Source organism: Heterodontus francisci, chromosome 6 (genome assembly GCF_036365525.1).
Source record: "Heterodontus francisci isolate sHetFra1 chromosome 6, sHetFra1.hap1, whole genome shotgun sequence".
Classification (NCBI taxonomy): Eukaryota; Metazoa; Chordata; class Chondrichthyes; order Heterodontiformes; family Heterodontidae; genus Heterodontus; species Heterodontus francisci.
Genome location: NC_090376.1, coordinates 116,408,977 through 116,427,128, shown reverse-complemented (window position 1 = coordinate 116,427,128; position 18,152 = coordinate 116,408,977). Strand labels below are relative to the sequence as shown.

The window sequence follows — 18,152 nt, the reverse complement described above, 5'->3', positions numbered from 1 at the left end:
AGTTCTACTTCACCGCCACATCTCTGAACTCCTGTATTGCCTCTGATTTGTCACGCTGTATGTCCAACACTCATTAATGGACAAGCAGAACTTTCCTGCAGCTACATATCGGGATAACCGAAGCCATTATATTCAGACCTCGCTACAAATTCCATTCCCTGGCCACTGACTCCACCCTCTCCCTGACCACGGTATGAGGCTGACCTGGACCGTTCACAACGTTGTCCTCCTTTTTGATCCTGAGCTGAGCTTCCGACCCCATATCCTTTCCATCACCAACACCTTCTACTTTCACCTCCTGTCTCTGCCCCTACATCAGCTCATCTTCTGCAAACACCCTAATTCAGGCCTTTGTAACCACTAGGCTCCACTATTTCAAAAATAAGAGCAAAATACTGCCCATACTGGAACCCTAAAGTGAGAACAGAAAGCTGAAAATACCGAGCAGGTCTGGTAGCATCTGTGTAGAAAGAAACAGAGTTAACGTTTCAGGTCTGTTACCTTTCATCCGGACTGAGCTGGGTGAAAGAGTGACAGATGGGTTGGAGAAAGTGACGAAACTGGGGATCAGGGACTGGGGTTGGATATGGGGGTTCAAGGGAGGGATATTAAGAAATGTGGATCGGCAGATTGTGGCTTGGAACAAAGGACTAGGTGTCGGGTAGAGGGTGACGGGGACTGGGTGTCAAGTTGAGGGAGACAGGAACTGCAGATCAGGGAGTGTGTGATAGGGTCTGAGGGTTGGAGAGAGGGTGAAGGATTTGGAGAAGAGTGAGATGGCCTGGGGATTAGGGAGAGGTTGGTGATCTGTGGATCGGCAGAGTGGGTAACAAGGTTTGAGGGTCATAGATGGTGTCTTGGGGGAGGGTGAGAATGTGAGCTGGGAGAATGGGGCTCGCATGGAGTGAGAAGGGAACTGGGGACTGGGTGTCAGGGTGATTGGGGCTTGTGCAGGAAAGAGGACAGTCGTGAGTGGGGCTTATGTTTGCAGAAAGTTTTTATAGATTTAATATATTACCATGCAGATTCGGTGCAGAACATCACTCCCAGAATTGCACCCATTTTAAATCCAAGAAACAGGAAAAATTCATACTAATGTGTACCCATGTGACCAAACAACCTTTGCTGAATGTGGGCAACACCAGGTGCCAGGATATTGGATCAAGTTCACTATATAAATTATGCTTGATATCGCTAAATAAAGCTGGGGATGCATTGCTGATGAGTAGTCCTGGAGGGAAGGACAGCATTACCCCTGAAATAATCAAGAGTGCCAAGCCTGCTATACTCTCAGCATTACATGAACTGCTATGCCTGTGCTGGGATGAGGGAGCAGTACCCCAGGACATGCGCGATGCCAACATCATCACCCTCTATAAAAACAAAGGTGACCGCGGCGACTGCAACAACTACCGTGGAATCTCCCTGCTCAGCATAGTGGGGAAAGTCTTTGCTCGAGTCGCTCTGAACAGGCTCCAGAAGCTGGCCGAGCGCGTCTACCCTGAGGCACAGTGTGGCTTTCGTGCAGAGAGATCGACTATTGACATGCTGTTCTCCCTTCGTCAGATACAGGAGAAATGCCGTGAACAACAGATGCCCCTCTACATTGCTTTCATTGATCTCACCAAAGCCTTTGACCTCGTCAGCAGACGTGGTCTCTTCAGACTACTAGAAAAGATTGGATGTCCACCAAAGCTACTAAGTATCATCACCTCATTCCATGACAATATGAAAGGCACAATTCAACATGGTGGCTCCTCATCAGAGCCCTTTCCTATCCTGAGTGGTGTGAAACAGGGCTGTGTTCTCGCACCCACACTTTTTGGGATTTTCTTCTCCCTGCTGCTTTCACATGCGTTCAAATCCTCTGAAGAAGGAATTTTCCTCCACACAAGATCAGGGGGCAGGTTGTTCAACCTTGCCCGTCTAAGAGCGAAGTCCAAAGTACGGAAAGTCCTCATCAGAGAACTCCTCTTTGCTGACGATGCTGCTTTAACATCTCACACTGAAGAATGCCTGCAGAGTCTCATCGACAGGTTTGCGTCTGCCTGCAATGAATTTGGCCTAACCATCAGCCTCAAGAAAACGAACATCATGGGGCAGGATGTCAGAAATGCTCCATCCATCAATATTGGCGACCACGCTCTGGAAGTGGTTCAAGAGTTCACCTACCTAGGCTCAACTATCACCAGTAACCTGTCTCTAGATGCAGAAATCAACAAGCGCATGGGTAAGGCTTCCACTGCTATGTCCAGACTGGCCAAGAGAGTGTGGGAAAATGGCGCACTGACACGGAACACAAAAGTCCGAGTGTATCAGGCCTGTGTCCTCAGTACCTTGCTCTACGGCAGCGAGGCCTGGACAACGTATGCCAGCCAAGAGCGACGTCTCAATTCATTCCATCTTCGCTGCCTTCGGAGAATACTTGGCATCAGGTGGCAGGACTATATCTCCAACACAGAAGTCCTTGAAGCGGCCAACATCCCCAGCTTATACACACTACTGAGTCAGCGGCGCTTGAGATGGCTTGGCCATGTGAGCCGCATGGAAGATGGCAGGATCCCCAAAGACACATTGTACAGCGAGCTCGCCACTGGTATCAGACCCACCGGCCGTCCATGTCTCCGTTATAAAGACGTCTGCAAACGCGACATGAAATCGTGTGACATTGATCACAAGTCATGGGAGTCAGTTGCCAGCATTCGCCAGAGCTGGCGGGCAGCCATAAAGACAGGGCTAAATTGTGGCGAGTCGAAGAGACTTAGTAGTTGGCAGGAAAAAAGACAGAGGCGCAAGGGGAGAGCCAACTGTGCAACAGCCCCAACAAACAAATTTCTCTGCAGCACCTGTGGAAGAGCCTGTCACTCCAGAATTGGCCTTTATAGCCACTCCAGGCGCTGCTTCACAAACCACTGACCACCTCCAGGCGCGTATCCATTGTCTCTCGAGATAAGGAGGCCCAAAAGAAGAGTCCTGGAGTTGTATGATCTTGCCTTGAAGTGAGACTGCAGCACAAAACAAATTACTCCAACCCTGCTTAAAATAGATATGAGTATTATGAAGAGTAACCTAATTAAACCTCACTCCCAAATCTCATGAAACACTGTCAGTGTTGAAAGGAAATGTCAGGCTCCAAACAACCTTTTCTATTTAATAAACTGAACATTCATTTTTATCACAATAAACATGTTTCGATGTAAAAATATTTTCTACATGCTGAAAGTCTCGATTAATTTTCTGTGGAAAGATCTTTAGCAGTATTTTATTCCCAAATGACACTTGCTGTTGGCTGAAATCACATGGCAATTTATCAGTTCTCTGTTGCTTTTTGCCTTTTCTCTTCTGAAGGTGGAGACTTATCCTGACCACTACAGACAACCCTCCAGTACCCTAACCAAGTAATCAATCCCTAGAGATCCTAAGTTACTCAACTGTAGGTGAACCTGAGTCTGTTCTTACACAACATCCCCATACACTTCCAACTGAAGCCACTCCTTAGCTTTACAGTCCTGCCAACATCAGCATCCCTGTTTAATTTTTTCCACTTTCCAAGTCCAAAAATATTGCAGTCATTTTTGATCTGCCCACTGCTGTCTCAACGGCGACCTTGTGATTCGGCACATGTCCTGGTGGCACTGCTGGCAGAACTGTAAAGCTAAGGGGACATGGATTTTTAGTTTGGTGTCATTGATAGACTGTAAAGTTACGGGGCAATAGATCTCCAGTATGCTGCTATTGATAGTTGAACTTTAAAATTAAAGGGTTATAGATCTTCAGTCTGGTGCTTTTGACAGAAGTAAAGAGTTAATGGATTTCAAGTCTGGTGTCAATGATGGCTCAATTAGTAGCACTCTTGCTTCTGAGTCAGAAGGTTTTGGGTTCAAGTCTTACTGCAGTGACTTGAGCACATAATCTCAGCTGATACTTAACTGTAAAGCTAAGGGCCCATAAAACTCCAAACTGGTGCCATTGGAAAGTTCATTTTACTTGAGCTCAAATGAGGGCAGTCGTGTTAATGCCGAGTCTGCAGAGCGAAATGCTAAACTGTTGCGAGCTGTGATTGACAGTTTAAAGGTGCAGTATGTCTGAACTCTTTCTTAGATTGACGACCCACTAATACAGCTTAAAGGTGTGCACGCCAGAAAGGGTGAAGGTCTGCAGCTGAGTAAGAGGGCATGTGAAATTCAGTCTCTTCTTGAGGAACAAAAGGAACAATATACTTTTCGGAGCACCCTGAAGCTAACCTCCAAAATGTTCCTCACAATTAGAAAACCAATCGCTATATGAATGCAGTCTTTCCTTTTATTGCCAGATGCCAGCTCACGGATGCCAAGGTGCCAGAATCTATAATCAAAGAGCAATAGAAAAGCAACTGTGATGCTGTGATCCAGTGCTCCCCTTGAAGCACACCTTGGGGCTAGGCTGCTATTTCCCTTTCATTGATTTTAATGAAAGTATTTAATCAGTGGCTAGGGCCTGCAATTTCCCAGGATGCAGTCATGATGCAACCACTCCCCGCTGGGAACACCAGAACATGGTGAACCTGGTAAGCATAAGAGTAGGATTGGCTGTGATTCTCCCCACTGTCAAATAGCCTACTAACATTTACGATCCAGGCTTGCACATGAAGAATGGCTGCTTCAAAAGGTGGCAAAGTGCTACTGAGCCTGTGGAATCTTACTCCCAGGAGCACCATAGAAAAAAGGGTGACCAAATTAAGAAAAACCTCTCTAACTACACACTGTATGAATACACATTGCGTGGATTTTGAAGCAAGGGTGCTTGCCACTGACCTTGACGATAACTTCCCACAAAGGTCTGGTGATCTCTGTGATGTGTTTTTCCTCTTTCCCAATGGTGGTTAAATCTGGCATCAAGTTAACGAGTTGTCTTGGTGTGCATCAGTAGTAATGTCAGCAAGCAGATAAGCATCCAATCACATTGAAGTATTCTCACACAGCAAACCAGGAAATTAAAAACACTTAATATCTGTTAACTTTTAGTTTAAGTTTTAAGATAGCGAAATAAATGATTATGATTGGATTAAAGTAGAAACTAAAGTAAAGATAAACAAACTTTAAAAAATAAACTATTTTAAAAATATGTCGAATTTGTTATCATTATGGAGAAATTTGACATTCCACAAATATAAATTAGCTGTTCAGGACCAGTGAGGGTATTTAACAGTATTTATGAAGTTAGTACACCATTAAAAAACAATTTACATCTCATTCAGCAAGGTGTAACTTTTTCAAGGGCTTTTACAGTGAGGCTAATAGTGTACGAGTAGAAGTTCCCTTCAATTCATTTGATTTCCATTGATTGCAGTCTGTAGGTCCCTCAACAGCACACCCTCTGAAGAAGAATAGAATCGCTGACAACAACTTCTGGATTTCCATGTTATTGTGCGTATGGTTGGGCTCCAGAAGTTGCACTCAGTTTCAGTGGAGTAACAATGGCAAACGTTGACAGCTTCACCACCATTACCACTGCAAAGTCCGGGACAATGTATGAGCAGGCATGCACAGATCCACTTGACCCACTCATTCCACAGAACCAGATCCAGCAATGCCTCGTTCCTCATTAGACTGGAAACATACTGATATAGATAATTCTCCTGAACACACACTAGAAACTCTTCCCTTTACACTATTACAATCTCAATCTATATTAGGATAATTAAAGTTCCCCATTATAACTACTCTATAATTCTTGCACCTTTGTGTAGTGTACTTGCAAATTTGTCCTATATCTTGCCCACTAGTTGGTACCTCTAGTTTTCTTAGCTGTAACCAAATAGATTATGTCCTTGACCCCTCTAGGACATCCTTTCACTCCAGCACTGTAATGTTCCAGGTAATCAATGCTACCACTCCCTTCTTTACTTCCCTACCTTTCCTGAACACCTTGATTCCAGGAATATTTAGTACCTAGTCTCGCCCTTTTTTGAGCCAGATCTGTGTTATCGCCATGACATCATATTTCCATGTGACTATACCTGCAGCTCACTAACCTTACTTACCACACTCCGTGCATTCACATACATGCACAGTAAACCTAATTTAGACCTTATTACATTCCCTGTTACTCTGACCTCACCTAATACCTTACTATTTCCTACTGCTATATGTCTATCCCAATTCTCTGTGCAACTTGGTTTTCCTCCCTAATATTACCTCCTGGTTCCCATACCCCTGCCAAGTTAATTTAAGCCTCCCCAATAACATTAGCCTAGGAAGATAGGAACATAGGAGCAAGAATAGGCCATTCAGCCCTTCGAGCCTGCTCTGCCATTCTAGATCATGGCTGATCATCTACCTCAACACCATTTTCTTGCAGGTTTTCTACATGAGTTCTCACTACTGAAGGAATGGAGTTTTTAAATTCTGCCAAAAGAATCAACTCTCAAAAGTTCTCATATGTGGTTTCTATCTTTATTGCCCGTATCCAACGGTCGAAATTAATTTGCTTCACCCTCTGAAATTTCTATGTATGTCTGCCCAGCCAATCACCGTAAGTTCCAAAACTTCTGATGGTAAGCTTCAGGGTCTAACTCATACACAGCGAGAATAGCCTTTTTTGCCATCTCATAATCTGTAGGAGCTTCTTCAGGAAGCATAGCATAAACTTCATCAGCTCTGCCTACCAACCTGCTTTGCATAAGCACTATCCAGCTTTCCTTCGGCCATTTCAACTGTTTGGCTATTTTTTCAAAAGATATTGTCATGCTAGGCCCCCACCTGCCAAGAATGAGGTACATCAATTTTGTCATGAATATTGATTTTTAACTGTTGTTGGAGCGAGGAAATGACTTGTTAAACAGATCAGCCGTGGCTGGAAGCAAACATTAACACACTGACAGACATCGAAGGTGAGGAAGCGCATTCCAGGGCCTGCTAAGGAGGATACAATGCACAATGGCCAGGACTGGTTAGACCAGCTGGTCGTATGACTAACTGGCTGTTCCAGGGTTTTCTTTTGAACTGGCCACAGAGAGTTTGAACTCAGAAAGACTGTTTGCTCCTTTTTGCTCCCATCTCTTTCTCACAAGCCTCTGAATTCACTGAAAATACATGAACCCCAAGAGAGAAAAATCTCCTACAGTGAACAAGGTTTAAGAAGAATACTGGGCCCCAATGAAAAGCAAGATCTACCTACAATCAAGGACTTTACAGTGAGCTCGAAGAACTGTAACAAAAACTCTTTAGATACTGCCTCAAACTTCCCCACTTTATTTCTTCTGCTCTTTTCTTTCGTTATTTGCATGTGTGTATCGCGTATGCATACTAGCATGGGCATGTCGTGTATCTGTAGGCATCAACCAAATTAGAGTTTCAATTCAATACATTTCAATGTTTCTTCTTTAAACCTAAGAACACCTGTTTGTACTGGTTTCTTTGCCTTATAATTGAAAAGCAGTGAACAATGATTCACCAAAGGGGAGCTAAAAACATAGTGTGTTTAAAAATAAAACCCTGTTACGGTAAGACTAGGTGAAGGCTGAGAGGAACCCCTAGGCACCTTTCTCACCTGGTTGTAATAGATATGTGGGGGCTACCGTCCTGGATTTTACCCACAGGCAACTGAAGCTGGTAGCTCCCCAAGCCAGGGTGAAGTAACTGGGGATAAGTTAAAAGCATTGTCTATAGAGGAGTTGAGGAAAATGGCTGAGCAGTGTGGGATCACTGAATGTGGCAAGGCTAGGAAGTCTGAACTCCTAAGGCTAGTGGCCAACCATTTTTCCCTTGAATCTGAAAAAGCAGAAACAGGGCTAGAAGCAGACTCTGTTAGCAAGGATACAATTGGAACAGAGGAAACTTGCATTTGAGGAAAGGGAAAGAGAGAGGGAGAGAGAGGCAGGAGAGAGGGAGAAAGAAAGAGCCTTCCAGAAGGAACTTGAAGACAAAGAGAGGCAGGAGAGAGAGAAAGAACCTTCTAGAACGAATGCAAAGAAACAGAGCTGAGATGACTTGTGTTAACTAGGGGGCAGTAGTGAAAGCATGGCCAATATGGAGGAGCGTAATTCAGGGCTGGGTACAGAATTGTTAAAATTAGCTTAACTAATTCCAAAATTCAATGAGGAAGATGTAGAAGTATTGTTTGTGTCCTTTGAGAAACTGGAAAGGCAGCTAAAATGGCCAGCTGAGACCTGACCTCTTTTACTGCAAAGAAAGCTAACTGGAAAAGCCCATGAGGTTTACTCCCTGTTGCCAGATGAGAGTTCATCAAATTATGAACTGACAAAAAGTGCTATCCTTGGGGCATATGAATTAGTACCTGAAGCCTATTGCCAAATGTTTAGAACCCTCAAGAAGCAAGCTTATCAAACTTATCTGGAGTTTGAAAGAAGTAAGGAGCTGGCTTTTGACCAGTGGCTGAGGGATCTTAAAGTGCAGCTCAGCTATGAGAATCTCAGAGAAGTAGTTCTGTTAGAGGAATTTAAAAACTCTCTCCCACTCTCCATCATGACACATGTCGAGGAGCAGCGGGTTCAGAGAGCCCAAAAAATGGCCGTTCTGGCCGATGAGGTTGCTTTAATTTATAAGTCAATTTCCCAGGGGAGAACCTTTCCTAGTCATCCCACAAAGCTGAAAAGGACAAAGAGTGGGAACGCGGTAGGAGCCAAAACAGTCCTGGGAGAGAAAGAAAAACAGGGGGACCTCCTGTAGTCAAAAAATAAGCTGCGATGAGCAGGAGTGAGACCCGGAGACCCTAGGTTCTTCCATTGTAATAAAGCAGGGCATTTAAAAGCTAACTGCTGGAAAGTAAAGGGAAAACCTGTAGGGTTAATCAGGGCCCACCCGTTCAGTGAAGAATTGAACCTGATGGAAAACCCAGCAGAACAAGCTGTGGCTTTTACTGCAGTAAGAGTGCGACTCAGGAAGCTTACGGCTGCAAGTGTAGAAAAATTTAATTAGATTGCTGAAGGTTATCAGGATTTAGTGTCTGAAGGGAAAGTAACCCCATACCCCTCGAGTGGAGCAAACAAGCCCAAAGTAATTCTCAGAGACACAGGGGCCATTAGATCCCTTTTACTGGGAAAAGGCCTGACCTTTCCCCCAGACAGTGCAGTGAACACCAGAATGGTGGTGAATGGTATTGGAGGGCAGTGTATGCCTGTACCTGTACGCCGGGTGCACCTAGAGCACGACCAAGTTTTGGGACCGGTGACCGTAGGGATTATCCATAGTTTGCCTGTGGATGGGGTTGACCTGCTCCTAGGTAATGATCTGGCAGGGGTGAAGGTGATAGCTGCCCCTAGTAGTGAAAGAAAGACGACATGAGGTCAGATAGACATAGCAGTGGCAGGAGACGGTTCCCTGCAGTTTATCTGAATGTGTAGTGGATCTGACCATGATCAAATCAGCTCCATCAGAGGGGACTGAATTAGCACTGCAGGCAGATGACCAGGTCTGTCTGTCTTAGACTTTCTTTGGAAAGTTACTAGACCCAGGGAATGAATTAAATGGCTTTTCCCTAGCTGAGGCTCAGCGAGCCGACCCAGTATTGTGAGAGTTAGCACAGGCTGCCCAGTCTGAAAATGAAGCAGAGGGAGTCCCTGATTGCTACTATTTAAAGAATGAGGTACTGATGAGGAAATGGAGTTCTCCTCACAGACCTGAGAGCAAGGAGTGGACAGTAGTTCACCAGTTAGTGGTGCCACAGAGGTACCGGAGAGAAATATTAAGAAGGGCCCATGAGAGTACAGTGGCTGTACATGCTGGTATACGAAAGACCAAAGCCCGCATAAGACAGCAATTTGACTGGCCAAAACACCACAGAGATGTGGTGGAGTACTGCAGGAGTTGCCACATGTGCCAGTTTGAGGGGAAATCCCAACTTATAGTGAAACCTGCATCCCTATGTCCTATACCGATGTTAGGAGGATCCTCCAGCAGAGAGCTGGTGAACTGTAAGGGACTCCCACCGAAAACAAAAAGGGACAGGCAGGCACAAGGCTGGCAAAAGGTTGGACAGGGGAGGGGAAAAAGTGACCAAGAGGGCAGGTTAAAGGAAGTCCAGGAGGAATCCTGTATGAAAATCCCTACTGTCCAGTCAGCCAACCCAGGAAAATGTGAAAAGTTAGACCCCACATCCTCCTATGTAAGTGTAGACACTAGAGGCACCCCAGCAGAGTTGCTAACAGCATTTATGGGAACCTGCAGAGACAAAGAAAGACCTCTAGGGGGCAGAGAAACAGTGAAGGTGATGCCTCACCTAGTCGAAGTGCCACAAGGGAGTGCCATAGAGTCTGCACAAATACCTGCAGACATGAGTGACCTCTGGGGCAAAGGGGAGATTAGCAAAGAATCCTCCCCCGCAGTCAGAACCAAAGAGAACCACCCGTCCCCCAAAGTCAAGAGCCTTTGCATGACTCAGTAAAGCACTGAAAGAGAGTTCAGGATAGACCCACCCACTGCTGACTCTCCTGAAAAGAAAATTACCTCAACAGGAACAAAGACCCTCAGCAGCCATGGAAATGGGCAAACGGAAGAGAAACCTCCCCAAAAAATACACATGTTTACTGGGATGCCAAAAGTGGGGGGAGGGCAGTTTTAGTAGGTTTTAGGATTTATGAATGAATGGGAATGAATGAGAGAAATGCATGCTATTTTTTCTGTGTCTTATGTTTTCTCTCGACCCTTTTAATGAAATGTGCTTTTCTTAAATTTAATAAATTTCAACTTTTCTTTAAACCTGAAAAAACCTGTTTGTGCCTGTTTCTTTGCCTTATAATTGAAAAGCAGTAAACAAGGATTCACAAAGAGGGAGCTAAAAACAAAGTGTGTTTAAAAATAAAACCCTGTTACGGGAAGACCAGGTGAAGGCTGAGAGCGACCCCTAGACACCTTTCTCACCTGGTCGTAACAGTATGAAAAATGCTTCTACTTCCCTTTCCTCAAACGTAGGAAGAACTTGTATAAATTTAAACAGCGCTTCACTGGGGCCTGGGCTAAATTCAGATTCTTCCTGACCTGGATTTTCCCTGCAGTGAAGACCAGCCCTTTGTCTTTGTTCCCTCTCTTCTCTTTCACTTTCTCTCTGATGTGCTCCCTCTCCCTTTTCTCTTTTTCAAGTTCTGGTTTTCTTAATTCTTTTTCAGCCTCAAGTTTTTTCATTTCCAACTGAATTTTGGCTAATGCACTGCATCACTCTCTGACCTACTACCTTCTTGTTCCTCGTCTTTTTAGTCTTCTAATTCCAGATGTTAGGCTATTAGGTCACTGCTTTTTTGGCATCTGATTTCAATTCTAACCCCAATTTTGCTGCCAATTCTTTTCGTTTCCTCTTAGTTAAAATTATCACGTCACTGAGGGAAACATTCTCCTTATCCAGAAACTCTGCTGTAACTACTAATGCCATTACAATGGTATAGACTGTACCTTATTGTATAAGTGTTATGACCAGGTGCGAAAGGTGTCTCGGGGTCTGTTACTGCCCTCACCTGGTCTTGTAACAGGGTTTAATTTTAAACACATCGTGTTTTGAGCTCCCCCTTTGTGAATCCTTGTTCACAACTTTCCAATTATAAGGCAGAGAAATGAGCACAAACAGGCTTTCTTTGGTTTAAAGAAGAAAGATGAAATTTATTTGAAAGGGCGGCACAGTGGCGCAGTGGTTAGCACCGCAGCCTCATAGCTCCAGCGACCCAGGTTCAGTTCTGGGTCGTGCCTGTGTGGAGCTTGCAAGTTCTTCCTGTGACTATGTGGGTTCCTGCTGGGTGCTCTGGTTTCCTCCCACAGCCAAAGACTTACAGGTTGATAGGTAAATTGGCCTTTGTAAATTGCCCCTAGTATAGGTAGGTGGTAGGAGAATTGTGGGGATGTGGTAGGGAACGTAGGATTAGTATAAATGGATGGTTGATGGTCGGCACAGACTAGGTGGGCTGAAGGGTCTGTTTCAGTGCTATATCTCTCTATAATTCTATTAAACCTTAAACTCTAATACATTTAATGCCTACAGATATATCACATGCAATGCAAACAGGGACAGAAAAGATAAGTAGAACAGTATCTTGTTACTGTTTCTTGAGCTTGCTGTATTCCTTGATTGAAGATATGGTCTTGCATTTCGTTGGGGCCCAGTAGTCTTAAAATCTTGTTCACGTAGGAAACCTTTCTGTCTTTGAGTTCCACGTGTTTTCACAAGATTCAGTTCCGTGGAATGGAGATGGAAGCAGGTAGTCAGGAGAGGCTGTAATTCTTCCTTCAGTTCCAGGAGACATCTTTACTCCATGAGCACACAGCTTTGTCTGTGTTCCAATTCCTTTGTTGGGAGTTCAAATTCAAAAAATCTCCCATGTTACCGAGCAGCTTAGTCATGTGACTAGCTGCTTATATGGAACAGTCTCTCCTGCGAGGTTTGTGAATTGTATCTTAGCAGTCTCTGGAATGCTGGCTCCCTCCACCTTCAATGTCTGGTAATCAAAAGTTCCTTGTTGGTTGAATGAGTCAGGGCACGGCCCTTTGTCCCTTGTTCCAACACTGTCTGTTAGCATGGAAATGTCTTTCCGGTCAGGGGCTTGCAATTTTAAGTTTTAATGTTCGTGTGGTGAAATCATGTGTGCCTCAATCTTGGCAGGTGGGGGGTTTGCCTGACACAAGAAACTTGGTTCCTTTTATTTTCATAATTGGCATTAGCCTCCTTCCATGTTGTAAAATTCTATGATTCAATGACATCATGGTTAAAAACCTGTATTCAGGGAAGCTTTTCAATTTTAATGTGACTTAGACTCATGGCATAAAAATGCATTCATTGAAACAGAAAATACAATGCTCTGTTTTCTAACCATTCAATTCAAGCAATGCTATCCACAGTTCTCTATCCATTAAACTCAGCTAACACTGTCAAGAATTTTCTCAGTATCCTACCATTTATTGTGTATTCCCTCACCTTGTTAGCCTTCCCCAAATGCATTACCTAACACTTCTCTGGATTGAACTCCATTAGCCACTGTTCTGCCCACCTGACTAGTCCATTGATATCTCCCTGCAGTCTACAGCTTTCTTCTTCATTATCAATTGCACGGTCAATTTTTGTGTCATCTGCAAACTTCTTAATCATACCCCCTACTTTCAAGTCCAAATCATTGCTATATATACCACAAAAAGCCAGAGACCTAGTATTGAGCCCTATGGAACCCCACTGGAAACAGCTTTCCAGTCACAAAGACACCCTTTGCTTCCTGCCTCTGTACCAATTTTGGATCCAACTTGCCACTTTGCCTTTGACCCACTTTCGTATCTAGTCTGTCATGTAGGACCTGATTAAGAACTTTGCTAAAATCCATATAGACGATTACATTGGCCTCCTTGTTATCTTCTCAAAAAATTAAGTCATGTTAATGAGACATGAACTTCCCTTAACAGATCTATCCTGACTGTCTTTGATTAATCTGCGTCTTTCTAAATGAAGATTTATCCAGTCCTACCAATTTTTTTTCCAATAATCTTCGCACTACTGAAGTTAGGCTGACAGGCCTGCAATTACTCAGTCTATCCCTTTCTCCCTTTTTAAACAATAGTGCAATGCTAGTTGTATTCTGGCACCACACCTGTAGCCGGGGAGGACTGTTCCCGATGTATGTGAATGATGGTTAAATAATTTGAAACTTTAATTTTCATACTTGAAGAGAAAATATACAATGAGAGCTTTCCTTGGGCTCTGATTGTTTATGCTTTTATTTTTCCTTACTTTAAGTCTGGTGTACTCTAATGAGTATGAGAGGATACATGGGCACAACATTGGACGCTTTTTCAGATCTAAATTCTATATTGTGTCTAAGGAGTAAACTCTAGGCTCGGGCTATTGAATTACCTGGACAGAGTGAAGACAGGAGGTTCAGCTGACAAGGAGATGCTCGTCCCCAACAAAGCCTGCCCCACTGCATAAAAAAAACTCTCATTTCCCCCTGAAGTTTTTGGCAATTACCTTAAATCTGAGTCTGTTGGTTACTGTCCCTACAATCAGTTGGAACTGTTTCTCCCTATCTACTCTATTTAAAAAGAAATTATAATTTTGAACACCTCGGTTAAATCTTCCCTTAAGGTTTTCTGCTCCAGAAGGGAAATTAGGAGAATTTTTTAATGCAGTGAATTGTTATTGTCAGGAATGCACTACCCGAAAGGGCGATGAAAGCAAATTCAATAGAAACTTTCAAAAGGCATTTAGATATATACTTGAATAAGAGAGAATTGTGGGACCATTGGGAAAGCCCAGAACTGGAAGCATTATGCTAGCAGAGGCCTAACCAATGGTTGATGAAGTTTTACCATAACTTCCCTGCTTTTGTACACTATGCCACTATTCATAAAGCCAAGTATCCCATAGGGCTTGTTTAACAGCCTGAAAACTTGTCCTGTCACTTGTTTAAAAGCACGGCATGTCTGTAAATATGTGATTTAATGGTTTGTAAATAAATCTGAAAACATGGTGGCAAAAGGTGATATGCTTGATTCACAATGGAATACCACCAGGTCTGTGACAAAGCAGGTTTCTAAACACACTGACATCTCCCATGATAACACTCTGGATTAGGATTCAATTCGGTAAATTATGCTTCTCCTTTCACGTACAAATGCATATTATGATTGCATGTAAAATGTGACTTATTAAATCAATTTATATTTACAGATTAATCATTCCCACTCAACAAAAACCATTGCAGTTTCAAATTAAAGATGTGAAGAATTGGCTGTGAAACGTTTTGGGATGTCCTGAGGATGTGAAAGACGCTATATAAATGCAAGTTGTTCTTGTATATAAATGCAAGTTGTATATAAATGTAAGTTGTTCTTGTATATAAATCCACGTTGTTGTATATAAATGCAAGTTGTTCTTGTATATAAATCCATGTTGTATATAAATGCAAGTTATTGTTGTATATAAATCCATGTTGTATATAAATGCAAGTTCATTCTTTCTTCTCACATTCCTGCTGCATTTGTGGGACATTTGGCAATTGCCTAAATCATCTAATGACAATTAGAAAGGATTTTGAAAATATTTGCTTGTGACTTGTAAATTTTTCTGGGATGTACAAGTTTCATACCTTTTGTTTATTGTGCATTACCGTAACTGGCTCTGTTGTTGCCCAGTATGTGAGCAGGTGGGGTTCTGGAATTGGATTTCTATAGAGCTGCATTATGAAGGCTGGTGCATGCTGTCATCTGAATATGTAGTCACCATGGTGAGAGTTTCATGGATAACTTTGATTAATCACGCTAGAGATTTTAACACCAAATAGTAACGTCGAACATGCTCAATTAATGTTGCCCAGTGCATATTTCTTCAGTAAAGTTATGATGATATATTCAGAATTAGTACCATTAATTAACACAATAAGTAAAGAAACGAACCAAAAAAACATGTAGATGGCAGTGCAAACATTAGGGATGTCCAGTGCAGTAATGAGAATTGTAGTATTCTCCTGTTTTGGAGAATTGCTTCAATCATAAGCCTGCTTAATATCTTCTTGTATATAGGTTTCAGTGAGCTACTCTCTCACCCATTGGTTTTACAAAGATTTAAGATCGTGATGCCAAAGGATTTTCTCCCTACACTTTCTTCCTCTTCTTGAATGAGTTGACAGCTCTCAGGATATGGCTGCGCCCAGGCCCACAGCTCTGTTTCACCTCCCCCAAATTCCCATATTACAGTCGTAAGACCAAAGAATGAGTCGAGGCAGGCCACTTAACCATGGAGGCCTTTGCATCAAATGCTGGTCCACAGGTGGGTAGGAATGAATGGCACTGGATGCTTTGAAGTATTGGGAAGCTCGAAGCAAGTGTATTTTAGCTCAATCCTGTTTTACACTGGGAGAAAGGGGTAATGAAGATAAATTTCAATGGGGAAATTTTTGTTTTCCTAACATAGCATGTAATCTGACAGACCAGTTGATGGTTATTTCAATGGAATAAAAATTGGAAGTGTTCTATAACAGGCAGGCATCTTGCACTTGAATGCGTGCAGTAGTGACAGTGAGAGGCTGTGTGAAGAGAGAAATGGCACTAACCTTCAGCTTGGGAAGGGTCCAGTTTCCCTTTACCTTACCCCTTTGGGCGAAATTAGCCTGATGGTTGCTGTTTCAAAAGATCAAATGGGCTGTCCTCCCATGAGTGTGCCATTGGAATTGGCTGTAGGAGTTTGCATAACTAAAATATACAGGATTAAGTCAGGGCCATAGTGCAGGCAAGAGTAGATGTGAGTACATGGATAAGCATCATGCAGCCGCATTGACATTGAAGCAGGGCAACTTCATAGAGGGTTGGGAGTTGAGGCAGAGTTTTAGATAGTCGCTGAGTTGTCTAAAGCTGTCTGGTAGCTAATTGTATGTACAGAGCAAGAATTAACAGACCTTGGAAGAGTAAATGTCCCATGAAAATATTGCTGTCAGTATTAGGAGAATGTGGTGGGTCCTGAACTTATTTTTGCAGACCTTATCGATAACTTCTTAACTTGAATTTCTTGGAAGCAGTCTTGCAATTGAGGAAGAAGTATAAGGAATTTTGGGCAGGTGCTGCACAAGATTTTCTGGCTGATTAATGGTCATAAATTGTGAATAACCAATGTTTCAACATGCACTCCCAGCAGATGAGGCTGCCCGCTGGAAGCATGCAGTTAGAAAAGTATCATCTTTTGGGGTCTGTAAACAAAGGAACATAAGAAATAAAAGTAGGAATAGACCATATGGCCCCCTGAGCCTGCTCTGCCATTCAATAAGATCATGGCTGATCTGATTGTGGCCTTAACTCCACTTTCCTACCGCCCTGCCCCGCCCCCCACATAACCCTTGACCTCCTTGCCACTCAAAAATCTGTCTAACTCAGCCTTGACTATATTCAATGACTCAACTTCCACTGCTCGTTCTGGAAGAGAATTCCAAACATTAACGACCTGAGAGAAGAAATTTCTCCTTATCTCTGTCTTAAATGGGAGACCCCTTAATTTGAAACTGTGCCCCCTAGTTCTAGATTCCCCCACACCCTCTCAGCATCTGCCCTGTCAAGGCCCCTTAGAATCTTAAACATTTCAATAAGATCACCTCTCAATCTTCTAAACTCCGATGAGCTTAGGCCCAACTTGCTCAACCTTTCCATGTAAGACAAACCCCTCATCCCAGGAATCAGCCTAGTGAACCTTCTCTGAACTGCTTCCAATCCAAGTGTGTTCCTCCTTAAATAAGGTGACCAAAACTGTACATAGTACAGTAGGTGTGGTGTCACCAATGCCCTTCACAGTTGTAGCAAGCCTTCCCTCCTTATATACTCCGGACCCCTTGCAATAAAGGCCAACATTCCATTCGCCTTCCTGATTACTTGCTGTATCTGCATACTGACCTTTTTTGATTCATATACAAGGACAACCAGATCTCTCTGTACTGTAGCATTCTGCAGTCTTTCTCATTTAAATAATATTCTGCTTTTCTATTCTTCCTGCCAAAGTGGCCAACCTCACATTTTCCCACATTATACTGCATCTGCCAAATTTTTGTCCACTCGCTCAACCTATCTATATCCATTTGCAAACTCTGCATCCACCTAAAAACTTGCTTTCCTACCTATCTTCGTATCATCAGCAAATTTGGCTACAATACAGTCAAGTCCCTTCATCCAAGTCATTAATATAGATTTTGAATAGTTGAAGCCCCAGCACTGGTCCCGGGTGGCACTTCACTAGTTGCAGTTTACCATCCTGAAAATGACCCATTTATCCCGACTCTCTGTTTCCTGGTAGTTAGCCAATCCTCTATCCATGCTAATATATCATGCCCAACACTATGAGCTGTTATCTTATGTGGAACCTTATCGAATACCTTTTGGAAATCCATCTACTGGTTCCCCTTTATCAACCCTGCTTGTTAAATCCTCAAAGAACTCTAATAAATTTGTCAAACACAATTCCCTTTCCTTGCCCAAGTTTGACCTGATGCCATGAGACTTCATGGAGTCCAGAGTCAATGTTGAGGACTCCCAGGGCAACTCCCTCTCGACAGTATACCATTGTGCCGCCACCTCTGGTGGGTCTGTTCTGCCATTGGGGCAAGACGTACCCAGGATTTCTGCCTGATTGTATTATGATTTTCTAGATGTCCTATTATTACCTCTTTAATAATGGATTCCAGCATTTTCCCAATGACAGATGTTCGGATA

General features: G+C 43.1%; 1 long non-coding RNA gene across 1 annotated transcript in view; it reads left to right on the top strand.

The window, feature by feature from the left end:
• The window catches only part of LOC137371014 (uncharacterized), a 248,214-nt gene extending 233,327 nt beyond the window's left edge, over positions 1 to 14,887 (top strand). The window contains exon 4 of the long non-coding RNA XR_010975164.1: positions 14,635 to 14,887. This is a non-coding gene — a long non-coding RNA (uncharacterized lncRNA). The remainder of the gene's footprint in view (positions 1 to 14,634) is intronic.
• The last annotated feature ends 3,265 nt before the right edge of the window (positions 14,888 to 18,152 follow it).